Source organism: Bubalus bubalis, chromosome 21 (assembly GCF_019923935.1).
Source record: "Bubalus bubalis isolate 160015118507 breed Murrah chromosome 21, NDDB_SH_1, whole genome shotgun sequence".
NCBI classification, from domain to species: domain Eukaryota; kingdom Metazoa; phylum Chordata; class Mammalia; order Artiodactyla; family Bovidae; genus Bubalus; species Bubalus bubalis.
In genome coordinates this window covers 36420081-36442936 of record NC_059177.1, presented here as the reverse complement: position 1 = coordinate 36442936, position 22856 = coordinate 36420081, and the positions used below count along the sequence as shown (strand labels likewise).

The following is a 22856-nucleotide window of genomic DNA, read 5'->3' as shown; positions in this document are numbered from 1 at the left end:
AGAAAAGATGCCTAGATAATTTTGATTTCTAAATAAGCAACAAATAATTTTTAATTATAAGCAAGTTCTATGTAATGTTTAAGATATACCAACATTTAAAAATATTTATTCTTTATATTCATTCTTTTTCTGAAATTAAACTTTAATTGGGCATCCTATATTTTATCTGGCAATTGTACCCTTAGATGAGGTGGAAACAAATCTAGTTTCTGGTACCAAGGAGACATCCAAAAATAGTAAATCCTATCATTATTGTTTTTTATCAGGTCATTTTGACCTTTGCTTTTAACTGTTCCTCTAGCCCACCTAAATTCAGAAGCTATATTCATGAAGAGAACAATAATTTTGATACATTAATAAAACCTTAAAATAACAGTGCCTCTGTAACTCACAAAAATTATTGAAATGGAACCTCATGACAATCTTGTAAAGTATAAAAAATATATTATGCCCATTTTTTAATGAAAAAACTGAGTTCCAGCACCATTAAATAATCTGCCTCAGGGTGCACAAATGAAAACATAAAGTGGAGCATCACATTCTGGTCCCAAAAGTATGAGAGTCTTCTCATATCTGCATATCAGGTTGTATAATGAATAAAAGAGGTGGGAGTTTGGAGTCTGGCCCCAATTTCTATCAATGGCAGGACACATCTAAAAACTTAAGTTATGGTTACCTAGAGCAGTAAAATCAGTCAGCAACAAAAGCAGAGGCAGAAGGAGAAAGCATCTTCAAATTCATTATTAAATTTAGGATCACCAAATTTGCTGCTGATCCCAGCAATAGGATTATCACATGTACTTGCTCTTTCCCTTGACCCCAGTAATATTTCTGTGATAAAACAACCTTCAGCAGTAAGTCTGGATAATTTCCATTTATCGAGAAGTTTTCATGTTCCAGACACCTCAATAAGAACATCACCATTCCAAAAAATAAAAGGTAAAATTCCCATTGTATTTCTGTGATATTTCTGTGATAAAACAACCTTCAGCAGTAAGTCTGGATAATTTCCATTTATCGAGAAGTTTTCATGTTCCAGACACCTCAATAAGAACATCACCATTCCAAAAAATAAAAGGTAAAATTCCCATTGCGTATATGGGAAAACTGAGGCTCTGAGAATTAAGTCAATTGTCCTAGAATTAGCTTCCAGTTACAAAGTGGCAGAGCTGAGCCTGCACTGCAACCTTATATTACTCTGTAATTTATTCTTAGGGTATGATATATACACTACCATGCTGTTCCTCATGCCTACTGCAGACATTACTGGTCAGTCATGGAGATCTTTCCCTTTGAGCCTGGAAATGACTGTAGAATCCTTTTACACACACGTTACTCTGGGCAGCCACTACCGGTCAACAAATGCTGGCATTCAATATCCTACTTATTGGCTACTCCTACATCACCTCTTCCTGCTGAACACCTTTATCTTAATGGTTACAGTGAAAAAGGAGTCAATTTCGCATGCTGTGTGGTCAATGCTACTTTCCAAAGACTGTTTGGTAACTCTTAGAAATGAAATTCATCTGAGATGTGATGGTTCAGAGGTTGCCGCCCAACTGGCACTTATAAAGAGAGGATGCCTTGTAATGAGCCTGGGGCTGTCTGCCACCAAGCCAGTTGTGAAGCCACCATTTCCAAAGTCTTGAAGCTGCTGTGATGGTCTGTTGCTTACCACAGGAGGAAAACAGCACTCTACTCCGTGCAAACAGGGAGGCCTGGAATCCTGCCTCCTCTCTGAGGGGCTAGGTTTCACCCTCAGACAGCAAGCTTTCACAGGCGTAATGACTGGTTGGAGTCTGGGAGTGTCCTTGGATCATGACAAGGTACAGATTTACGAAAGCAACTAGTCATTACCCTGGCTTCCCAGTCCTTAAGCCAAGTCCAGATGCTTCACCTCTTTGTGCCCCTGCTCCCTTACCACCCCCACCTCTTGTTCACATATAATGACGCTTTTCTTCTTTCTCTTTCTTGGGAGAAGGATATCAGAGCTGCTGGGACACACCCAAAGCATTGTTGATGAAAGTTCAGGCAGAGACCATGAACTCACTTAAGAATGAGCAGAGTCAAACTTAGAGCAGGAGGGGGAGGGAAAAGGGGACGTTATTTTTTAAGTGTGCCAATTTCTAAGAATATAGGACTTGTAGACCTCACAAACAGAACACCTCAAATGCATTAAGCCCCCAAACTCCACTCAGATCATTGACAAAATCAGCAAAGAACCAGTTTATCTGGGTCAAAACTCACCTTAAGAGAAGGGAAGTGCTACTTAGAGCCCATAAATAAAGCAGGGATATAACAAGCTTGGGAAGGCAGTCAAAGGGTATGGTCATTCGAGGGGGCACCCAGGAGAAGAAGGGGAAATAAGATAAGTTCTAGGACAGAGAGGCAGTGTGGCAAAGTGGCAAAGCGATGAAGAGAATGGGTAACACGCACATTATGAAGAATGAGAGTTGGTTCTTCTGTTCTTCGTTCCCATATAATTTACCAAAGTCAGAGACGTCTAAACATACACTCACAAAATGAACCCTCATTTAAAGCTACATCAGTACAGCATTTCAATGAATTGAATTGTGTATTGTCAAACCAACAATTCCAATGATCTAACCCATCACTAGAAAACAGGCAATATCAGCACCTGATCTAAGGGTAAGGTCCTTCAGAATGATTTTGAACATCTGGATGCCTCTTGTTTTATTGTGTATATTTTACTTTAAATATATTAACTTTTGTGGATTTATTTAAAGTCTGCTCAAAAGCACCACTGTAAAAACCACTAAAATGTACGCAAAAACATGCTATAGACTAAAATAAAATTGTTACTTGGAAAAAGAAAAAAAAGAATGAGAGTTGGATATGAAAACATGGACAGGGGCAGCGGCTACGAGTTTAGACTCTCGAGTCTGACTGTGGAGACCGAATCTGAGCTCGTCTCCTGTTAGCTGTGTGGCATCAGGCAGGTCATTTACCTTCACTAAGTCAGGTTCCCCATTAGAACACGGGCATAGTAATAGCATTTGTCACACAATACTGTTCCAAGAATTCTGTTAGATAATCTGTGAAAAGTGCTTAGCACAGAATCTGGTACCTAAGTAACTCCATACATAGAAGTCACCGCTATCATCTAAATGGGGCTTCCCAGGTGGCACTAGTGGTAAAGAACTCTCCTGCCAATGCAGGAGACACAAGAGACCTGGGTTCTATCCTGGGTCAGGAAGATCCCCTGGAGAAGGAAATGGCAACCAGCTTCAGTATTCTTGCCTGGAGAATCCCATGGACAGAGGAGCCAGGCGGGCTACAGCCCATGGTTCCTCAAAGAGTCTGACACGACTGAAGTGAAACATTCATTATGTAAATATGTCAACATTATGTTACTCAGATTTTTAAGTTACATGATACTGTTTATTAAGTTATTCCATTTATATAAAACATTTTCTTTACACATACATGTGTGTGCTAAGTCACCTCGGTCACGTGTGACTCTTTGTGACCTTATGGCTTCTCTGTCCATGGGATTCCCTAGGCAAGAATAATGGATTGGATTGCCATGCCCTCCTCAAGGGAATCTTCTGGATCCAGGGATTGAATCCATGTCTTTGATGTCTCCTGTACTGACAGATGGGCTCTTTACCACTAGCTTCACCTGAGAAGCAGAGACATCCCGCTGCTGATAAAGGTCCATATAGTCAAGGCCATGATCTTCCCAGTGGTCATGTACAGTTGTTGAGAGCTGGACCATAAAGAAGGCAGAGCGCCAAAGAATTGATGCCTTCAAACTGTGGTGCTGGAGAAGACTCCTGAGAATCCCTTGGACCTTAAGGAGATCACACCAGTCAATCTTAAGGGAAATCAACCCCGAATACTCATTGGAAGGACTGATGCTGAAGCTGAAGCTCCAATATTTTGGTCACCTGATACAAACAGCCAACTCAATGGAAAAGTCTCTGATGCTGGGAAAGATTGAGGGCAGAAGGAGAAGAGGGCATCAAAGGATGAGATTGCTGGATGGCTTCACCAATACAATGGACATGAACTTGGGAAAACTTTGGGAGATGGTAAGGGACAGGGAAGCCTGGTGTGCTGCAGTCCACGGGGTCACAAAAAGTCAGACATGAGTGGGCAACTGAACAACCACCCCATCACCTAGGAAGCCCTTATACATACATACATTATATATGCATACTTACTCAAAAAAATGAAAAAAAAAAAAAAGCTTTAAAAGATATGGACTAAAACTCTCAACAATAAAAGATCGAATGATTTTTTCTGCTTTATATATTTTTATATCATTTATTATTTATCTTTACAAACAGCACGTATTCCTTTTATAAGAAAATAAAAATAAAACTATTAAAAAGTCAGATGACTTCTGACCCTAAAGCTTGCACTATAATATGGGTCTAAAAGGGACCAGATGGCCATTACATCCTTAACAAAGGATCAGATGTTCCCTGCCAAAGCAAGCCTTAACAGCAAGAAGAAAACATCCCTTGGTGTAAAGAATGAAAATGAAAAAGAGGATGGAAGCGCTTAGTGATACAAAATGGGATAAAATGTGCATGGTACAAGGCTGCAACAAGATACCTAGCATTTTTCAGGACAAGAGTAGATGTAACCCACCTTCCACCATTTCCAGTGGAACAATGTTCTTTGTGTTGTCCATGGCTGTGTATAAACTACACACCAGGTATTGAAGTTTGGTAAAACAGAAATGTATCTTGAAGGAAATTTTAGAGCTGACATGCCAAGTGAAGGATTAATGTGGCCACCTTTAGCAGAAGTATTCTGAGCACTAGAAAATAATTACAATTATGTAAAGTTTAAAAATAAAATTAAAAAAAAATTGTCATCTGATTAAATAAAATACCTAGGAAAAAAAAAAAGAAAATAATTGTGAAAAATATAAAGATGGGTTATGTTAATTGGATTGAGGTTTTTGAACCTGTCAATTAATCCAAGAGGTTGATTTTAGTAGAATAGAGAGGGAATAAGGGATTTACTGCATTACTCCACTTACAATAAGTATTCAAAGTATGAAGATCCCCTACTAACATTGATGAGTTGAAAATAACTTCCTTACAGACTTAGAGAAGAAAATTTTGGTTGCCAGAGGGATGGATGGGAGGAAGGGATAGTTAGGGAGTTTGGGATGGACATGTACACACTATTATAGATCCACAATAAGGATCTACTGTATAGCATAGGGAACTTTGCTCAATGCCATGTGGCAGCCTGGATGGAAGGGAGTTTGGGGGAGAATGGATACATGTATATGTATGGCTGAATCCCTTTTCTGTCCACCTGAAACTACCACAACATTGTTGATCTGCTATACTCTAAAATAAAATGAAAAGTTAAAATAAAAAATAAACACACATTAAGAAAAAAATAACTTTTTTGTTTCTCTGTCTTTGAAGAGGATGTTAACAAAGTAGGAAACATTTGAAATCATCGCTATTGTATTTCACCTTCTGCTTGTGTCAGTGAAGCCATGAGCTAAGTGTTCATAAGTAATTCTGGGAATGGGGGATCCACTTCTCAGATGTCTTACCCACATGACTACAGAGGATGCTGGCAATGGTCTCCATCCTTCTTCGTAGTCCCTCCCCCATTGCATGTGCACCCTCTACCATGATGGCTGGATTTGGCCAAGGCAAGTTGCCCAAAGTGGAGAAGGCGATGGCACCCCACTCTAGTACTCTTGCCTGGAAAATCCCATGGATGGATGAGCCTGGAAGGCTGCAGTCCATGGGGTCGTGAAGAGTCGGACACGACCGAGTGACTTCACTTTCACTTTTCACTTTCATGCATTGGAGAAGGAAATGGCAACCCACTCCAGTGTTCTTGCCTGGAGAATTCCAGGGATGGGGGAGCCTGGTGGGCTGCCGTCTATGGGGTCGCACAGAGTTGGACACAACTGAAGCAACTTAGCAGCAGCAGCAGCAATTGCCCAAAGATTAGGGAAGTAGTTATAATGCCTTTATGACCTAACCTCAGACTCACACTCTAGCCCATTAGTTCATAGGCAAACCAGACTCAATGTGGGAGACAAATACCACAAAAGAGTGAAGCACAGGAGGTGAGGATTTGGGGGGGCCATTCTGAAGGCTAGTTAGCATAGGCACCATATATTGAGAGTGTTTAGAACTCATTGGAAGCAATGTTGGACAGAGATGATATTCTTGGCAGAGTTTATCAAAGCCTACGTTATATGTTGGAAGTTTTGTAATCACAAGAGCACCTATGACCCTATCTTGATGCACAGCTGGACAACTGGACATCTAACGTGTGTGTGTACTCAATTTTGGACCTATTTTTCAGTTATTTCTAAGCCTGGGATCCTCTGTCTTAGAATTAAATGGGATATCACTAAAGGAGTTGATTCCTTCAACAAGCTATGTATAAGGTAGCTGCTATCTATCAGACATGGTACTAGGCCCTGTGCATGCTAAATCACTTCAGTCATGTCTGACCCTTTGCAACCCCATGGACTATAGCCCGCCAGGCTCCATTGCCCATGGGATTCTCCAGGCAAGAATACTGGAGTCAGTTGCCATGCCGTCTTCCAGAGGATCTTCCTGACAGGGATCAAACCCATGTCTCCTAGGTCTCCTGCATTGGCAGGTGAGCTCTTTACCACTACTGCCACCTGGGAAGCCCCTGTAGCTACAGAGGATGCCACAGGAAGTAAAATTAGCCAGGAAGCATCAGGGGAAGTTACATTAAACTGAGAAATGATGAGAAGGAGAGGTCCAGAGAAAGAAGAGTGAGAAGGAGTGAATTAGAGGGATAGGGAACAGCATGTGCAAAGGTCATGAGGTGGGTATGTGATGGGATCCTCTGAGTCCCGAACTGCCTCATCTGTGCTTAGGAAGTTCCTGATAACTCTGATTCTCTTGGCTCAGGGCATAATGGAGAAGAGCCTTCATCACTTAATACCAAATTATTTCTTCTTTCAGTTCCAGAAAAAGACATTCAAGTTGTTTTCCAGATAACCAAAGCATCAAGGCAAAGACTAGGGCACATCTTAGGAGAAGAAAACATCCTTACATCTCATAAAGTAGGGAAAACATCTGAATGAGAACAGAAAATATAACTGCGAATTTTATTACCAAAAGCTCTGGTTCCTTTTAATGCCTAAAATTAAACCAAGCAGTTCAAGAAATATTATGATGCGGGTGTTGAAATCTCATGACCAATGAGATCAAAGCCATCATTTTACACACAGGCAGATCATTACATTACAGCTTTGTGTGGATGCTCAACTTCATTCCTTTTATATGTTCAGAAATAACCTCAGATATAAACATTAGAAATGAACAAAAGCAAAACCACGTAATGGTCCCTTTAAGATAAACCTGGCAGTATTTAACTAGAAATTACTGACTGTTCCAGAAGTGGCATTCTGTGTTCTGCAGTAAGGAGGAGAGCTTTTTGGTGTCTGTTTTCTTCCCTCCCATTTGGTTACAACAATGAGTCACCATTACCTGCAAAGCTAGACTTGTAGATTTCTCTCTTGTGCCAGAAAGACAAGGCACTAGTTGGCTGGGATTTAAAATGAGAAGGGGAAAATTTTTTTAATTTACAGATTCAATTAAACATGAAAGCATCCAGGGAGGAAGACGTGTCCTCCAACCCTCATTCTTCACTTTTTAAAGTGTTTCCAGTGATCTTCATTCCAAAGAGGATACATACATTAGAGAACTAATTTTTCATGATTTGTATAAAGCATCAATTTGCTCCAAATCAGAAAAACTGTGTAATGAGGACTGGTCCAGACAAAACTCTCTAAGTTTTGTCTAACCAAACCACACCTCTAAAGGGAACTTATTTAAACATTTATATAAGAGCTGTCTTTATGCCCACGTATCTTTGGCCTCCATGGTACAGTGAGGGTGAGGTAGTGGAAACATAAGCTCAGAGGTTTCCTAAGAATATGACGATGACAAAGAATACATGCCAGGCCTGAGCTGCCTTCTAAGACAACCCCTTCCCTAGCCTTTTTCCCTCAAACATGGTCTTCCCAGCCAAGAAATCTGACTCTTATTTTCATAATGCTTCAGGCATGCATAGCAAAGAACTGCTCTTTCTTCTTCTATAGTTTAGACAAGACCCCACCATGGAGCTGAAAAGTTAGAATTTCACCTCTTTGTCTTTGTGAAACTGAGTAGTTGCAAAGAAAGCGAGAGGGGAAACTTCTACATCTTTCCAAAAGTAAAGAAAAGAGTGAAAAATGAATGTGAGCATATACTTTTAGAAATCTCTTTTTATGAAGTTAATAGAGATGATATGCAAATATTTCAAGTTATCCATAGGGTTCTCAGGCATGGATAGATTGCCTTATAATTTACTCCAACATCTCTTCAGTGTCTACATATTCAACTTTAATTACGTTTCCAGTCCTGAAGCCCAATTCTCTCAATTTTAATGAAATGTGTCCAAACGTGACTTCCATGATTAAGTGGCAAAGGAAGGCTCTGCTCTCAGATGCTGGAGGTTGTGGTATAAGATGACAATAAGCTGACAGCTTTATAACGTAAAGCTTAAAACGGGGGAAGGGGTTGAAACCCTAATGAAGAGGAAGGGGTGTGTATGTGTGTGTGTGTGTGTGTGTAGGAACCAAGTTTTCTAAGAAAAAGGAAGACATTTGAGCACAAGTGGTTTTTCAAGGGCATGTTGTTCAACAGAAAATATTACCTAAATGAGGTTTGTCTAGTAGACCAGAACTGTTTTTAATTCTATGTTCTGCATTGTTAGTACTCAACAAATGAGCAGCAGTATTCTGACAGTGATGAGAGGTGGAGCTCATTCATTAGTCCAGTATTGCTGCACTCAGGGCTATGTCTGGAACGTAGAGGGTCATAACTAACAACAGCAGGCACTTTTAAAGGGCCATCTGTGTTTGAGTCGGTTTATATATATTCCCCTTATATCACACACAAAAAAGACGTCTATTCCTTTTTCTAGTTTTCTGTAAAATTTCTCTCATATCTTGGACTTTCAATACCAGTTTCTTCAATCTTCATTTTTTCTAGAGATTTTTATCAGTTCTCAAATGCATTTCCACAGAGAAGACAATGGCACCTGGAAAGGCATTATGCATTTGTCTGTCTGCTCAGCATACCTCCCTTCATCAAAGAAGAATCATCCTTTACTTTGGGAAAAATTCCCTTTCCAGCTTTTGCTTCTAATAAGGATTGCCAATCAGTTTATCTCACCTATCTGTGGACATGGATGAACATGTGATCTAGCTGGGCCAATCACCCATGATTAGCCTGAGAGATCCACACGTGATCAATTTAAGCCAATGAAAGTTTGGAGTTGATACAGAGGCAACCCTTTGACTCTGGTGATGAAAATGGGAAGAAGTGAGTTTGGAAGGTGCCAAGAAATCTGCCTCTAGCCATGGGAGGAAGCTAATGGAGGAAAAGGAGCCAACATTCAGAAAGAGGTAGAACTGAGACAGGGAAAGAGTAGATGTGGATCCCATTGTTCATTTGGTTATTTCTTCAATACCAGGATACCTTGAGCTAATCACCCTCTCTAATACCTTTGGTAGTTCAGGCTGGGTTTCTGTCACTTCCTGATTGATGCAGGCTCTGACTGCATCACAGACTTTCCTGTTGCTCAAATGGTAAAGAATCCACCTGCAATGTAGGAGACCCAGGTTCAATCCCTGGGTTGGGAAGATCCTCTGGAGACAGGAATGGCAATCCATTCCAGTGTTCTTGCCTGGAGAATTCCATGGACAGAGGAGCCTGGTGAGCTACAGTCTGTGAAGTCACAAAGAATTGAACATAACCGAGCAACTAACACTACTACTACTGATTCATCAAGAAGCACCTTGCACAGTGCTCTGCACAGAGTAGGCACCTAATGTATGTGGGGTAGTTCCAGGGCAACTGCTTTTTTTTTTTTTAACAAACAAACTTTAGAAAAAACAAGAGGGGATTTTAAATTGGATGACTGTCTGAATTTTATTGTTATTATTAGCATTAATAGTGACATTATACAACATCTACCAATATTTCAGGTCTTACTACGTGAGATGATTAAAAATATAGACCTAAACTTACACAATATTGTAAATCAACTGTATTTCAATAAAAAAGTATAGACTAAGGCAGACCAATGGAAATACAACTTGAGTTTCATATATCAGAGAAGGCAATGGCACCCCACTCCAGTACTCTTGCCTGGAGAATCCCAGGGACAGGGGAGCCTGGTGGGCTGCTGTCTGTGGGGTCGCACAGAGTTGGACACGACTGAAGCGACTTAGCAGCAGCAGTAGCAGCAGCAGTAGCCACATTTTAAGAAATAAAAATAAATGGGTGAAATTAATATTCTATTTTATTTAACTCAACATATCAAAAATTTTTATCTCAGCATATAATCAAAATAAAATGATATTTTAATATTTTTTTTTGTACTCAGCCTTCAAAAGCCAGTATACATTTGACACTTAGATAAGTACATGTCAGTTTGAACAAGCCACAACCCAAAGGCTCAGTAGCCACATGTGGCTTCTGGTTACTATACTGACCAGAACACTCATATTCCCTGATTTTGATTCTCATTCTGGCACTAACTGGTTCTCTGATCTAGAGAAATTCTTCTGATTTGTTTCAGCCTCAGTTTCCTCATCTGTAAGACTGGGATGATAATAATCATCCCTTCAACATAGGGTGGGTCTCTCCAAGAAGGTGATTATTTACCTTGAGGATGAACAGTGAAATGGAGCCAGGCCATCAATAAAAAAAAAAAAGGCTAGGTGAGGATCTGTGTGCCAAAAACCCAGAAACTGTCTTCCAGGAAGAAAACCCAGTAATAAGTAGCATGGCGAAGACTCTGGCATTGTAACCCACACGCTGGCAGCCGACACGAAGCTGTGTTCTAAGTTTAAGACTGATTATTACTGGCCGCAGGTGGCTAGTGTCCTGCACACTTTTCTCGGGCAGTCCCTGCATCTGTTCCACCCTCTTCAAGAGAGAAGGAGAGAAAACCAACTCTACCGACAGAAGGAGGAGCAGCCCTCAGTGGCATGAAAAAAATCAGAGCAAGGTAATTTCAGGCAACTCTGGGCTTGGAATAGACAGGGACAGGTGCCAAGGGGCAACACCACCAGATCTTCCTGTTCAGCGTGGGGTTTCAGGACAATCCTGAGCTTGTGAGCTCCTGCAGAAACGTACTCTCTGGGCGGTACACCTCTAGCCATCAAGGCTGCCAAGTGCCAAATCGTCCTGGCTCAGGGCTGGGCCCGCTGCTGGCTGTCTTATTTTCATTCCCTCTACCTATTTCTCTTTGAGAGCAAATTGCCTCCCCAGGCTGTTTCTGACACATCTCAGGCAGCTGGCCTGGCAGCCTCTAGAGTGGTTTTGGGTTTGCCACGCAGGTGAGAAAACTTGTGAAAGTTAGCTGCTCCTCACATCAGCAAGAGTTTGTGCCAAGATCTTGCTTAGTGCCCTATTTATACCAACTTTTTTCATCTTCCTCAAAGAAAACCCCAAAGAAAGGGGTACTACCACCTCCATTTTGCAGGACAGGAAACTGAGGCTCAGAAAGATTAAGCCATTTCCTCAAAGTCACATAGCAATCCAATGGAGACTCCAAAACTCTTTGATTGCTTCTCCTGCTCTGCTCTGCAGGGGAACCATTTAAGCTGGAGGGATGGCAAGGACACAGCGTCATGTGGCAGTCTGTGAGTTTTTTATAGGTAAGAAACTCCAGCAAGGGAAGAATTTGAACTCAACTTCACTCAGACTCTGACCTCACACGCCCAGGTCTTGTGTGTACAGTTTCTCATTTTGCTCCCAAGTCTGCTCCGAAGACAATAGGTAGTGCATAGAAAAGACATATTTTAAGGGCACAGAGAGTGCATCAGTGGGAGCAGAATCCAGAAAAAGGGAAGGAAGAATTTGGATCAGTACTGCAAAGCCAGATGCTGAATTCATTAGTAGATGCCTTTAGGAGAGTTTTCAGAAGCACAGTATTATAAGATTGGGACCCAAAGTTGAATGAGAAATAGAAAGCAAAAACAGATTGCATTATTCATCCTCGAAAGGTCATACTTCCTGCCTGCAGAAGTAACTGGAGTTTTAATTTGGTCACATTGTACAGGAGCTATGCGGATGCCATGAGACTCTTGATATCTACCCTTGCTACTGCACCCCAGTTTCCTCTCATTGCTGTCTTGTCAGACTCAATCTTTTCTTTTTCATTATCATCCTTGGTTATTTGACAATGCTTGTCATTCCCCCTTCTCAGAGTCATGTCCTCTCTTGCCTTCCGTGATATCGTATATCAGTGTCTCACTCTATGTTGTTGTGTAACAAATAAGCCCCAGACCAAGTGGCTTAAACAACTCATATTTCTCATCTCATGGTTTCTGAGGGTCAGAAAGCCAGACACAGCTTTAGAGGGTCTTCTGTTTTAGGTTCTCTCATAGGCCATGGTCAAGGTGCTGGTGGGAGCCACAGTGCTCCCAGCTAGCCTGGGTCTGCTTCCAAGCTCATTGTCTGGTTGTTGGCAGGCTGTGGGTCCTGTGGGTGGTCAGATAGACACTTCCAGGCGTCACTGGTTGAGCACTGCAGACAGCCCTCAGTTCTACCCACAAGCTCACATAGGAAGCCACATCAGAGCAAACCAGGGGGAGAGCCACAGCATAACAAAGTCATAGTCTTTTGTCACTCAGCCATGGCAGCAACATCCCACTACTTCTGCTGTATTCTATTTGTTTGTAGGGAATCACCAGACCTAGCCCACACCCCAGAGGAGGGGACTGCATAGGGTGTGAAGAGTGGGAGGCAGGGACTATTTGTGGCCATCTCAGAACACTGCCAACCACAGAAGTCATGAGCACCATCTTTTTATTAGCATCACATCCTATACATCAAGATGCGCAGTGAAGAGTGACCATGTTGGCATCACACCCCTGCTCCCCTATCTCTCCTGCTGCCTTGGGTCCACCCCAAGAAGATGGAGCAATTACTATGACATTAGGCATTAAAAAAATTAAATGTCCCTCCCACACCCTACTCCACACACACACTTTTTCAAATACTGGGAAGCCACACTAATTTTTTAAATCCCAAGTCTGATCACCTCTTGCTCAAAACCTTTCAGTGGGCTCCCAATGTCCTTAACATGTCCCTATCATGGCTTTGGAGGCCTTCCATGGCAGACCCAGACTGCTGCCTCTAAACTCATGTCTCTCCACGTTCCTCTCTCCTTTGACGTTTCAGCCACACTTCCTTTGTTTCAGTTCTTTTAGCTTGCCATCTTCGCTCTCACTACTCTGGGCCTTTGCTGAATATACTTCCTCACTTCAAGTCTGTCACCCCAAGAAATGGGATTCCTTTCTCTTATCTGTTACCTCCTTGAGGGCGGAGATCACACCTGTAAGCGTATCACTCCATCCTCAGTAGCCAGCACAGTGTATGGCGGCAGAGAGCAGCCACCAGGGAGAGACTGAAACCTATGGAAGATGATGTTAAGTTTTCCCTGACATCACCCCGTAAGTAGATGGACTGTGGGCCTTGATGGAGGGCTGTTACTGCTTCCCAGCACCTGCCTCCCAACTCTACTTCATAGTGGGATGTCCTCCTTCTGAAGAGAAAGAGGTGACATCATTCATACCTGCATGGCACTGCCTTTTAATAGCAGCCAAATGCATGAAGAAGCATTTATGTCAAGTGCCTTTGTACCAGGTGTTCTGATATGTGTTTCTGAATGAATAAATGATGTAAAAGATCCAAATACAGAGAAGACCCATCAGTCTTGTAAATGACATTAGCCAGCATTCATGAACTATTTAAGGTAGGTCAGGCATGTTACTAGGTGTTTCACAGGTAATAGTCCCTCATTTAATATTTACAACAGCACCATGAGTAGATGGGATTATTCCTGTACCACCAGTGAGGAAAATGAGGCTCACAGAGGCCTAGTTACCTGTCCACGGTCATACAGATAATAAGTAAGCTGAATTGGGACAAAATAATGATAATGCCAACTACTGTTAACTAAGATTTTACTACAAAATCTTTTACTAGTACTTGATATGAGTTCTCTTAACACTCCTAGTAACCCCTTATAACGGGTACTGTCAGAATTTCTAAACAAGAGATAAAGAAACTGAAATTCAGAAAATTTAAGAATCTGTTGTGATTCCACAGCTAGAAAAAGGCAGAACTAAGATCAGGACATGCTTTATTACAGTGATTTTGTTCTTTTTTTTTTTTTTTTTGATGTAGATCATTTTTAAAGTCCTTATTGAATTGTTACAATACTGTTTCTATTTTATGTTTTGATTTTTTGTCGAACAGGTATGTGGGATCTTAGCTCCCCAGCCAGGGATCAAACCCAAACACCCTGAATTGGGAGGTGAGGTCTTAGACACTGGACCACCAGGGAAGTCCCTATTACATTGACATTTTAACAAAGAATTTCATTTCCAAATATGAAATGCATCAGTATGTTAAGACTATAAGCTGGTAACTGCAGCCAAGGTTAGTTACTTTTTTCTTAAAGGTAGAAAAGAAGTAGTAAAGTCGCTCAGTCGTGTCTGACTCTTTGCGACCCCATGGACTGTAGCCTACCAGGCTTCTCCGTCCATGGGATTTTCCAGGCAAGAATACTGGACTGGGTTGCCATTTCCTTCTCCAAGAGAGAAAAGGCTAATGTAAATGCTTAAGAGGCTCAAAAACATCACTTTAACAAAAACTTAAAATATGTCTTCCCATGAGTTTTACATGTAGTTGATAGAAAAATTAAGGTTAATTTAAAGCCAGATATTAACATGTGCCGAAGGATTGATGTTTCCGAATTGTGGTGCTGGAAAGGACTCTTGAGAGTCCTTCGGACTGCAAGGCGATTAAACCAGTCAATCCTAAAGGAAATCAACCCTGAATATTTATTGGAAGAACTGATGCTGAAGCTGAAGCTCCAATACCTTGGCCACCTGATACAAAGAGCTGACTAATTGGAAAAGACCCTGATGCTGGGAAAAACTGAAGGCAAAGGAAGGAGGGGCAGCAAAGGATGAGATGATTAGACAGCATCACCAACTGAATGAACATGAATTGGAGCAAACTCTGGGAGACAGTGAAGGACAGGGGAGCCTGGTGTGCTGCAGTCCATGGGGTTGCAAGAGTTAGACACATCTTAGAGACTGAATAACATTAACATGCTACTCACTTGCATACTATTCAATAAAAGAAAAACATGTCAAAACACAAGAACTGAAATGCTTTGTTTTTATTTCCCATTGTCTCATAGACAATTACTAAAATGTAAGGCAGGATTTTACTTTTCCAGCCTGGCTTCTCACTTGTGTCATGAATGTGATGGCACAGACAGGAACTCCTCAAAACACCATGATGCTCTGTGGTTTTCTACCGTCATGTGTTAGGCCTGCCTGGTGCCCCAGCTTGGGCTGTAATCGCTCCATAAACCACCCACCCAGGCCACTGTGCCAACCGCAAAGCACAAGCAAAACGTGTCCCTCTGATGTTAAGATGTTTGAAAGCTGTTGGGTGCTTGTGCAAGGAAGGGACATAAACTCTCTGGGTTCCAAAAATAATTACCAGGTTGAGTCCCTGCTGCATAACTCATCTGCAAAGTTTTCCAAGCTTTCCTGGAGTTATGAAGTCCAGTGATTTTAAAAGCAGGCATCAGCATGAGCTGAAAGGCCCATAAGATATACACTCCCAGGGGCCATCACAGACCTACAGACCCCAGGCCTGGGGCCTAGGTACCTGACTGCAGAACAGGTCAGAAGTGGTCCTGCTCCATCTGCTTTCTAGAAGAGCCACACTTCACAAGGGCCCAAAACGTGCCACCTTCCCCTCTTATAACTGGATGATGCTCTGTAGCCAGCTGGTGATTAAGAATAAGCAAGTTCAGCCTGAAGAATAGTAGGAATATTTCACATTTCTTTGGAGACCTTTATCATTTATCCACACTGTCACAGGTCAGGTCCTACTGCTTATTTCCCTTGATTCAACTAAAATGCACATTTTTTCCCAGACTCCACTTATAAACTCCTTTAAAGAAAAAACTGAAGTACAGTTGATTTACAATGTTGCATTGATTTCTAATGTACAGCAAAGTCAACCAGTTATGTGTGTGCTGAGTCACTCAGTCATGTCTGACTCTTTGCAACCTCACGGACTGTACCCTGCCAGGCTCCTCTATCCATGAGGAGTCTCCAGGCAAGAATACTGGAGTGGGTTGCCATGCCCTCCTCCAGGGGATCTTCCCAACACAGGGGTTGAACCCAGGTCTCCCACATAGCAGGCAGATTCTTTATGATCTGAGCCACTAGGGAAGCCCTGAAGCACTTACACATATAACTGTATGCTGCTGCTGCTAAGTCGCTTCAGTCGTGTCCAACTCTGTGCGACCCCATAGACGGCGGCCCACCAGGCTCCCCCGTCCCTGAGATTCTCCAGGCAAGAATACTGGAGTGGGTTGCCATTTCCTCCTCCAATGCATGAAAGTGAAAAGGGAAAGTGAAGTTGCTCAGTCATGTCCGACTCTTAGTGACCCCATGGACTGCAACCTACCAGGCTCCTCCATCCATGGGATTTTCCAGGCAAGAGTACTGGAGTGGGGTGCCATTGCCTTCTCCTATATAACTGTATATCCTTTTTTATATTCTTTTCCATTATGGTTTATCACAGGATATTGAGTATGCTATACAGTGGAACCTTGTTTACCTGTTTTATATATAGTAGTTTGTATGTGCTAATCCCCAAATCCTAATTTATCCCTCCCCCACCCTCTTCCCCCCTGGTAATCAAAAGTTTGTTTTCTATGTTGATGAGTATGTTTCTGCTTCATAAATACATTTGTGTCATAGTTAGATTGTGCATATTAGTGGTATCTATGATATTTATCTTTTTCTTTCTCACTTATTTCATTTAGTGTATGATAATCTCTAGGTCCATACTTGTTGCTGCAAATGACATTATCTCATTCTTTATCGTGGCTGAGTAATATTCCATATATATATATATATATATATATATATCTCACATCTTCTTTATTCATGTATCTGTCAATGGACATTAGGTTGCTGTCATGTCTTGGCTACTGTGAATAGCATTGCAGTGAACATTGAGGTGCATGTATTTTTAAAAATTAGAGTTTTCTCTGGGTATATGCCCTGGAGTGGGACTACAGGATTGTATGGTAACTCTATTTTTAGTTTTTTAAGGAACTCCATAGTGTTCTCAACAGTGACTGCTCCAATTTACATTCATACCAACAGTGTAGGAGGGTTCCCTTTTTTCTACATCCTCTCCAGCATTTGTTATTTGTAGACTTTTTGATGATGGGCACACTGACTGGTGTGAGGTGGGACTTCATTGTAGATAAACTCCCTTTTTGAACATTAAATATAAGATGATGATGATATGTATAGCCATTTATGGGACACCCACTCCAGTACTCTTGCCTGGAAAATCCCATGGATGGAGGAGCCTGGTAGGTTGCAGTCCATGGGGTCGCTAAGAGTCGGACATGACTGAGCGACTTCACTTTCCCTTTTCACTTTCATGCATTGGAGGAGGAAATGGCAACCCACTCCAGTATTCTTGCCTAGAGAATCCCAGGAACGGGAGAGCCTGGTGGGCTGCCGTCTATGGGATCGCACAGAGTCAGACATGACTGAAGCGACTTAGCAGCAGCAGCAGCAGCTATGTGCTTTATATATGTTTCTAATCAGAGTAACTCTACAAGGTACATTTTATTCTCTCTAACTTGCACATAAGGAAATCAAAGCTCAGAGAGATCAAGTAACTTGTCCAAAGATGTCCATCCAGTAAATGGCAGAACCAGGATTTGAATCCAGATCATTTTAACTCCAGAACCCAAGTTCCTTCCATTCCCCATTAGCTGGGTCATCTTGGGCAAGTACTTAACTTCTCAATCCCTTAATTTTTCCACCTGTGCAAAAAGGGACACAGAAGTACTTAACCCAGAGTGTGTTGCTTAGATTAAAAGAAGTAATTCATGTAAAACATTTAGTACAGTAGCATTAGCTACCACCAGAGTTGGTTTTTTCTTTTAACTTTTTTTTAGGGTCTCTCAAACGTATCTTAGAGGGCATTCACGCCATCTGAATACATAGTGGCAAATAATTTCAGTGTGGGCTGCAAGAGACATCTACCTCTCAGTTCTTCTCAGCGCTCATTCACAGGTTAGAGGGTCTGAGTAGTTCCACAGTAAAGAATCGGTTTTCGCTTTTCCCCAATCTGGAAGATACAGATACCTAAATCACTGAATTTTCACCTAATATTTTGGTCCTACCAAGAAAGAAAGGGGTCTTTTACGCCTGATTTGGAATGGAATTGCTTTGATAATCTCACCCTCCGCCAGCGTGGGGAAAAGGCCCTACTGGAGAAACACCATTAAGAAGGACTTGCTTTGATACCGGCTGTTAATCCCATGGCCCAGCTTGACATTGTCTCTTAGCAACGTCCTGTCCTTTTCCCCTTTTCATTCTTGTGCCTCTAATGACACTTCCTCTCCTCTGGTTTCTCTTCAGGCTTTCATGGGCCCCTTTAAGCCTCGTTTACCCAGAGAGAAGCTGGAGCTGAAGGCCCAGCGCACATATTTATGTTAATAGTACCGAGGGGAGGAACAGCCTGTTCTGGGAGCTGCTTTCCAACCTTCACATAAATCAGTCAGGGAAAAAAAAGTTACTGTTTTCGCAAAGACAGTGCTAGAGTGGAGCAGCAGGTCTTGGCAAGGCATCATCCACACACACACACCCTCTGTAATGTCCCCCTCATTCATCAGGAAGCAGTGGTAGAGGAGGGAGTCATGGATGCAGAGGCTTTCCAAGTCAGAAGGGATCTTTGAGGTCGTCTAGTACTAAAGCACAAGGAAACATCTAGTAAATGCCTCTGTCCAGGTCCTTTCCCCTGAGATTCTGGTGCTGTTGTTGGGAGGTGGGGCATAGGAGAGATTCTGAAAGCTTTCCAGGTGACGCTCATGTGCATGAGGGCTGGAGTACTGATGTCACCACAGATCAAGCAGGGACTTAGTGGTGCAGCAGGGGCCTGACACACATCTGCATTTCCTTCCATGATATCATGGTGTCGCTGAGCTCTGGGGAACTGTGGCAGAAATACTAGATAGTGATGATTTGAGTCATGTATCCCAATCAATTGGTATGCTCTTTCAAACTTACTTTTGCCCCTCCTTGGATGACAGAGGATGAGATGGTTGGCTGGCATCACCAACTTAATGGACATAAGTTTGGGTAAACTCCGGGAGTTGGTGATAGACAGGGAGGCCTGGTGTGCTGCATGTGGTTCATGGGGTCACAGAGTCAGACACGACTGAGTGACTGAACTGAACTGTGCCTTTGCTCTATCTGGACCAACTGAATCAGAATCTCTCAGTGGAACCTAGCACATACATTCTAATAGAACTCTTAGTAGAAATTTTGATCTATATCCCAGCCTAAAAAAACAGTAACCTGATAAACTACTCATTTCAGAGTTAGAAAAACTAGAGTTCAAATCCTGGGTCCATCAAATAACTAATGTGTTCTATGGTCAAGTTATGTGACCTTTCTGAGCCTCAGTTTCTTCATCTGCAAAATGGGACTACACTAACTCTTACTCATTCTTCAGTGCTATGGTTCAAAAGGCATTTCTCCTTGGAAGTCAGGGCTGAGCTTTCCGACCAGTCCAGGCACCCTTCCACCTAGGGTATACCCTCACAAAGAGCACGGGAAACTTCTCCTTTGTAACACTGACCACAATTCACCAACTGAGTAGTGTGAGACTGAACACATGGTGTTTGAATAGGTGAATAAATCATTAATAATGATTAAATACATGTGTAATGGATTACTCACTCTCAGTCTCCACCACCAGTATTTACATTCAGTGAGATATAAGGGGTTGAACTATCTTGTTCAAGGCTACATTCATGGTGCCTGGTGTGAGGCTTCACTCAACACGCTGAGTAAAACAAAGGGCTGAATATAGGACTAGATACGTGACTGATACATTTGGAGTCACTGGCTCACAGTGGTCATGCAACAAACATCAGCTGTCTTAATAATTATCTTCAGAGAGGCCCAATATCTTGCCCATAGACACACAGCAGAGTTGAAACCTGAACTCAGTCCTCTGGACTGCCAGCCTCATTTTCGTCCATTATGTCAATCAGCCTTACTTTTCACACTGAAGAGAAGGCCTCTAGGAAATAATGGCAGGCTGGCTTTGCCCACTAGAGTGAGCTGGAAACCCCCAGCTTCTTGCATACTCCCAACCTTCACTGAAGCAATCCACACACACATGCACACACATCTGCTGATGACTATTGGCGCAGTGCTCCTTGGTCCTCTCTTGAGAAGGTTTTGGGTCAAAAGCTCCTTGAGGACAGAAACTGTGATTTTGGCTCCCCTCACACAATAGGCCCATAGGAAGTCTATTCTTTGCTAATGACAGATTCAAGGGACAACACTGTTTTGATCTCAGCACCAGTCAAGCCATATGCATTGTGGGGCCAAATACCTGTGATGATTTCCAAATTTCCCCATAGGCCATCATGCTATCTGAGGTTTAGGGGCAGTTGACCCTTAGAGGGTCACATAGAGGGGGCAGAATTCACATCATTGTCTGCTTATGCACTATTGGGGAAGGGAGTTTCAGAATAAGACCAGGGTGACTATTTTGAGGAACCACTCTGGATGACCCCTTGTCTGTCTGCACTAGCATGGGTATCAAGAACTCTTCAAAATTTCATTTTAGTAGATTTCATTTACTTAAAAGTTCTATACACTACTATACGTAAATTAGATAGCCAGTGGGAATTTGCTGTATGACTCAGGGAGCTCAAACAGATGCTCTGTGACAACCTAGAGGGGTGGGAAAGTTCTATACACTACTATATGTAAATTAGATAGCCAGTGGGAATTTGCTGTATGACTCAGGGAGCTCAAACAGATGCTCTGTGACAACCTAGAGGGGTGGGATAGGGTGAGAAGTGGGAGGGAAGTTCAAAACGGAGGGGACATATGTCTACCTATGGCCGATTCATGTTGAGGTATAGCAGAAACCAACACAATACTGTAAAGCAATTATCCTTCAATTAAAAATACATTTTTAAAAAACAGCTTCTATGACCCAGATCCTGTGCCAAGTGCTTTATAGATACAATTTCATTTACTTGTTTTGATTCTGAGAGATTGTAATCATTGTCATTATCTTACACAAATGGAAACTGAGACCGAGAATAATTTGCTAAAGGTCACAAGCACCAGTACAAGCCAAGCCCAGCACTGGAACCAGGTCTAACTAATGATTCCAGGGCACTATGTGCCATGTTTTCCAGCTGCAAAGACTATACAGTTAGCACTCCATACCTGCGAGCTTCTTATCAGGGGACACAGAGGGCCAACCGTGTATTCATTGTACTATACCATTCTATATAAGGAACTTAGTATCCACCAACCTTGGTATCCAAGGGACTCCTGGAAGCAACTCTCTGGGGATACCAAGGAATGATCGTATTACAGACAAAGCTCTATGTCCTTATGGGACTTAGTTTCTGTCAGGAGGAGACAAACCATAAATAATAGATCTAATCACCAAGAAAAGTAATAGTGCTTAAAATAACAAGTGCTGGAGAGGGTATAGAGAAAAGGAAACTCTTCTACACTGATGGTGGGAACATAAGTTGGAGCAGCCACCATGGAAAACAGTATCCACATTCCTTAAAAAATTAAAAATATAGTTGCCATAAGATCCAACAATTTCATTCCTGGCCACGTATCTGGACAAAGCTGTAATTCAAAAAATAAATGCAACCCTATTTTCATAGCAGCACTATTCACAATGTCTAAGACATGGAAACAATGTAAATGTCCATTGAGAAATGAATGGATAAAGAAGATGTGATACAGATATGCTGCTGCTGCTGCTAAGTCGCTTCAGTCATGTCCGACTCTGTGCGACCCAGACGGCAGCCCACTAGGCTCCCCCGTCCCTGGGATTCTCCAGGCAAGAACACTGGAGATATAGGTAAATATAATAGAATATTACTTAACCATAAAAAAGAATGATATAATGCCACTTGCAGTAACATGGTTAGGCATAGAGAGTATCATACTAAGTGAAGTAAGTCAGGAAGAGAAAGATAAATATAAGATATCACTTATATGTGGAACCTAAAATAAGACACAAATGAAGTTATTCATGAAACAGAAACAGACTCACAGACACAGAGATCAGACTGTGGTTGCTCAGTAGGGGAAGTAAGGAGAGGGGCTTTTGGACCAGCAGATGAAAACTATTACATATAGGATTAATAGACAACAAAGTCCTACTGAATAGCAGAGGAAACTATATTCAATATTCTAAGATTAAAAAATGAAAAAGAAAATGGAAAGGATAGATAGACAGATAATGTATAACTGAATCACTTTGCTGTATAGCAGAAACTAACACATTATAAGTCAACTATACTTCAATAAAAATTGTTTTTTCCAATTTTTATTTTATTTTAAAATTAATTTATTCATTTTAATTGGAGGCTAATTGCAATATTGTAGTCGTTTCAACTATACTTCAATAAAATTTTTTTAAAAGAAAGTGATGGTACTCTAAAAACTGGGGTAGTGAAGAAAGAAAGGGAGTGGTTAGAGGTATATGGGGAAGGAAGGCTGTGATACAGGTTTGCAATTTAAAATAGGGTGATTAGGACAGGTCTCAGTGATGAAGTCACATATTAGAAAAGCAGAAAAAGAGTCTAAGTTATATACCATGTTCATTATGCCTCCCTAAAATGAATGGATATACAAAACAGTGAATGTGACCACTACTGATGAAGCACCT

The 22856-nt window shown here is 41.7% G+C and overlaps 1 long non-coding RNA gene across 1 annotated transcript in view; it reads left to right on the top strand.

Moving 5' to 3' along the window:
- The window catches only part of LOC102400533, a 172687-nt gene that overhangs the window by 114746 nt on the left and 35085 nt on the right, over positions 1 to 22856 (top strand). The gene's annotated exons all lie outside the window — the stretch shown is intronic.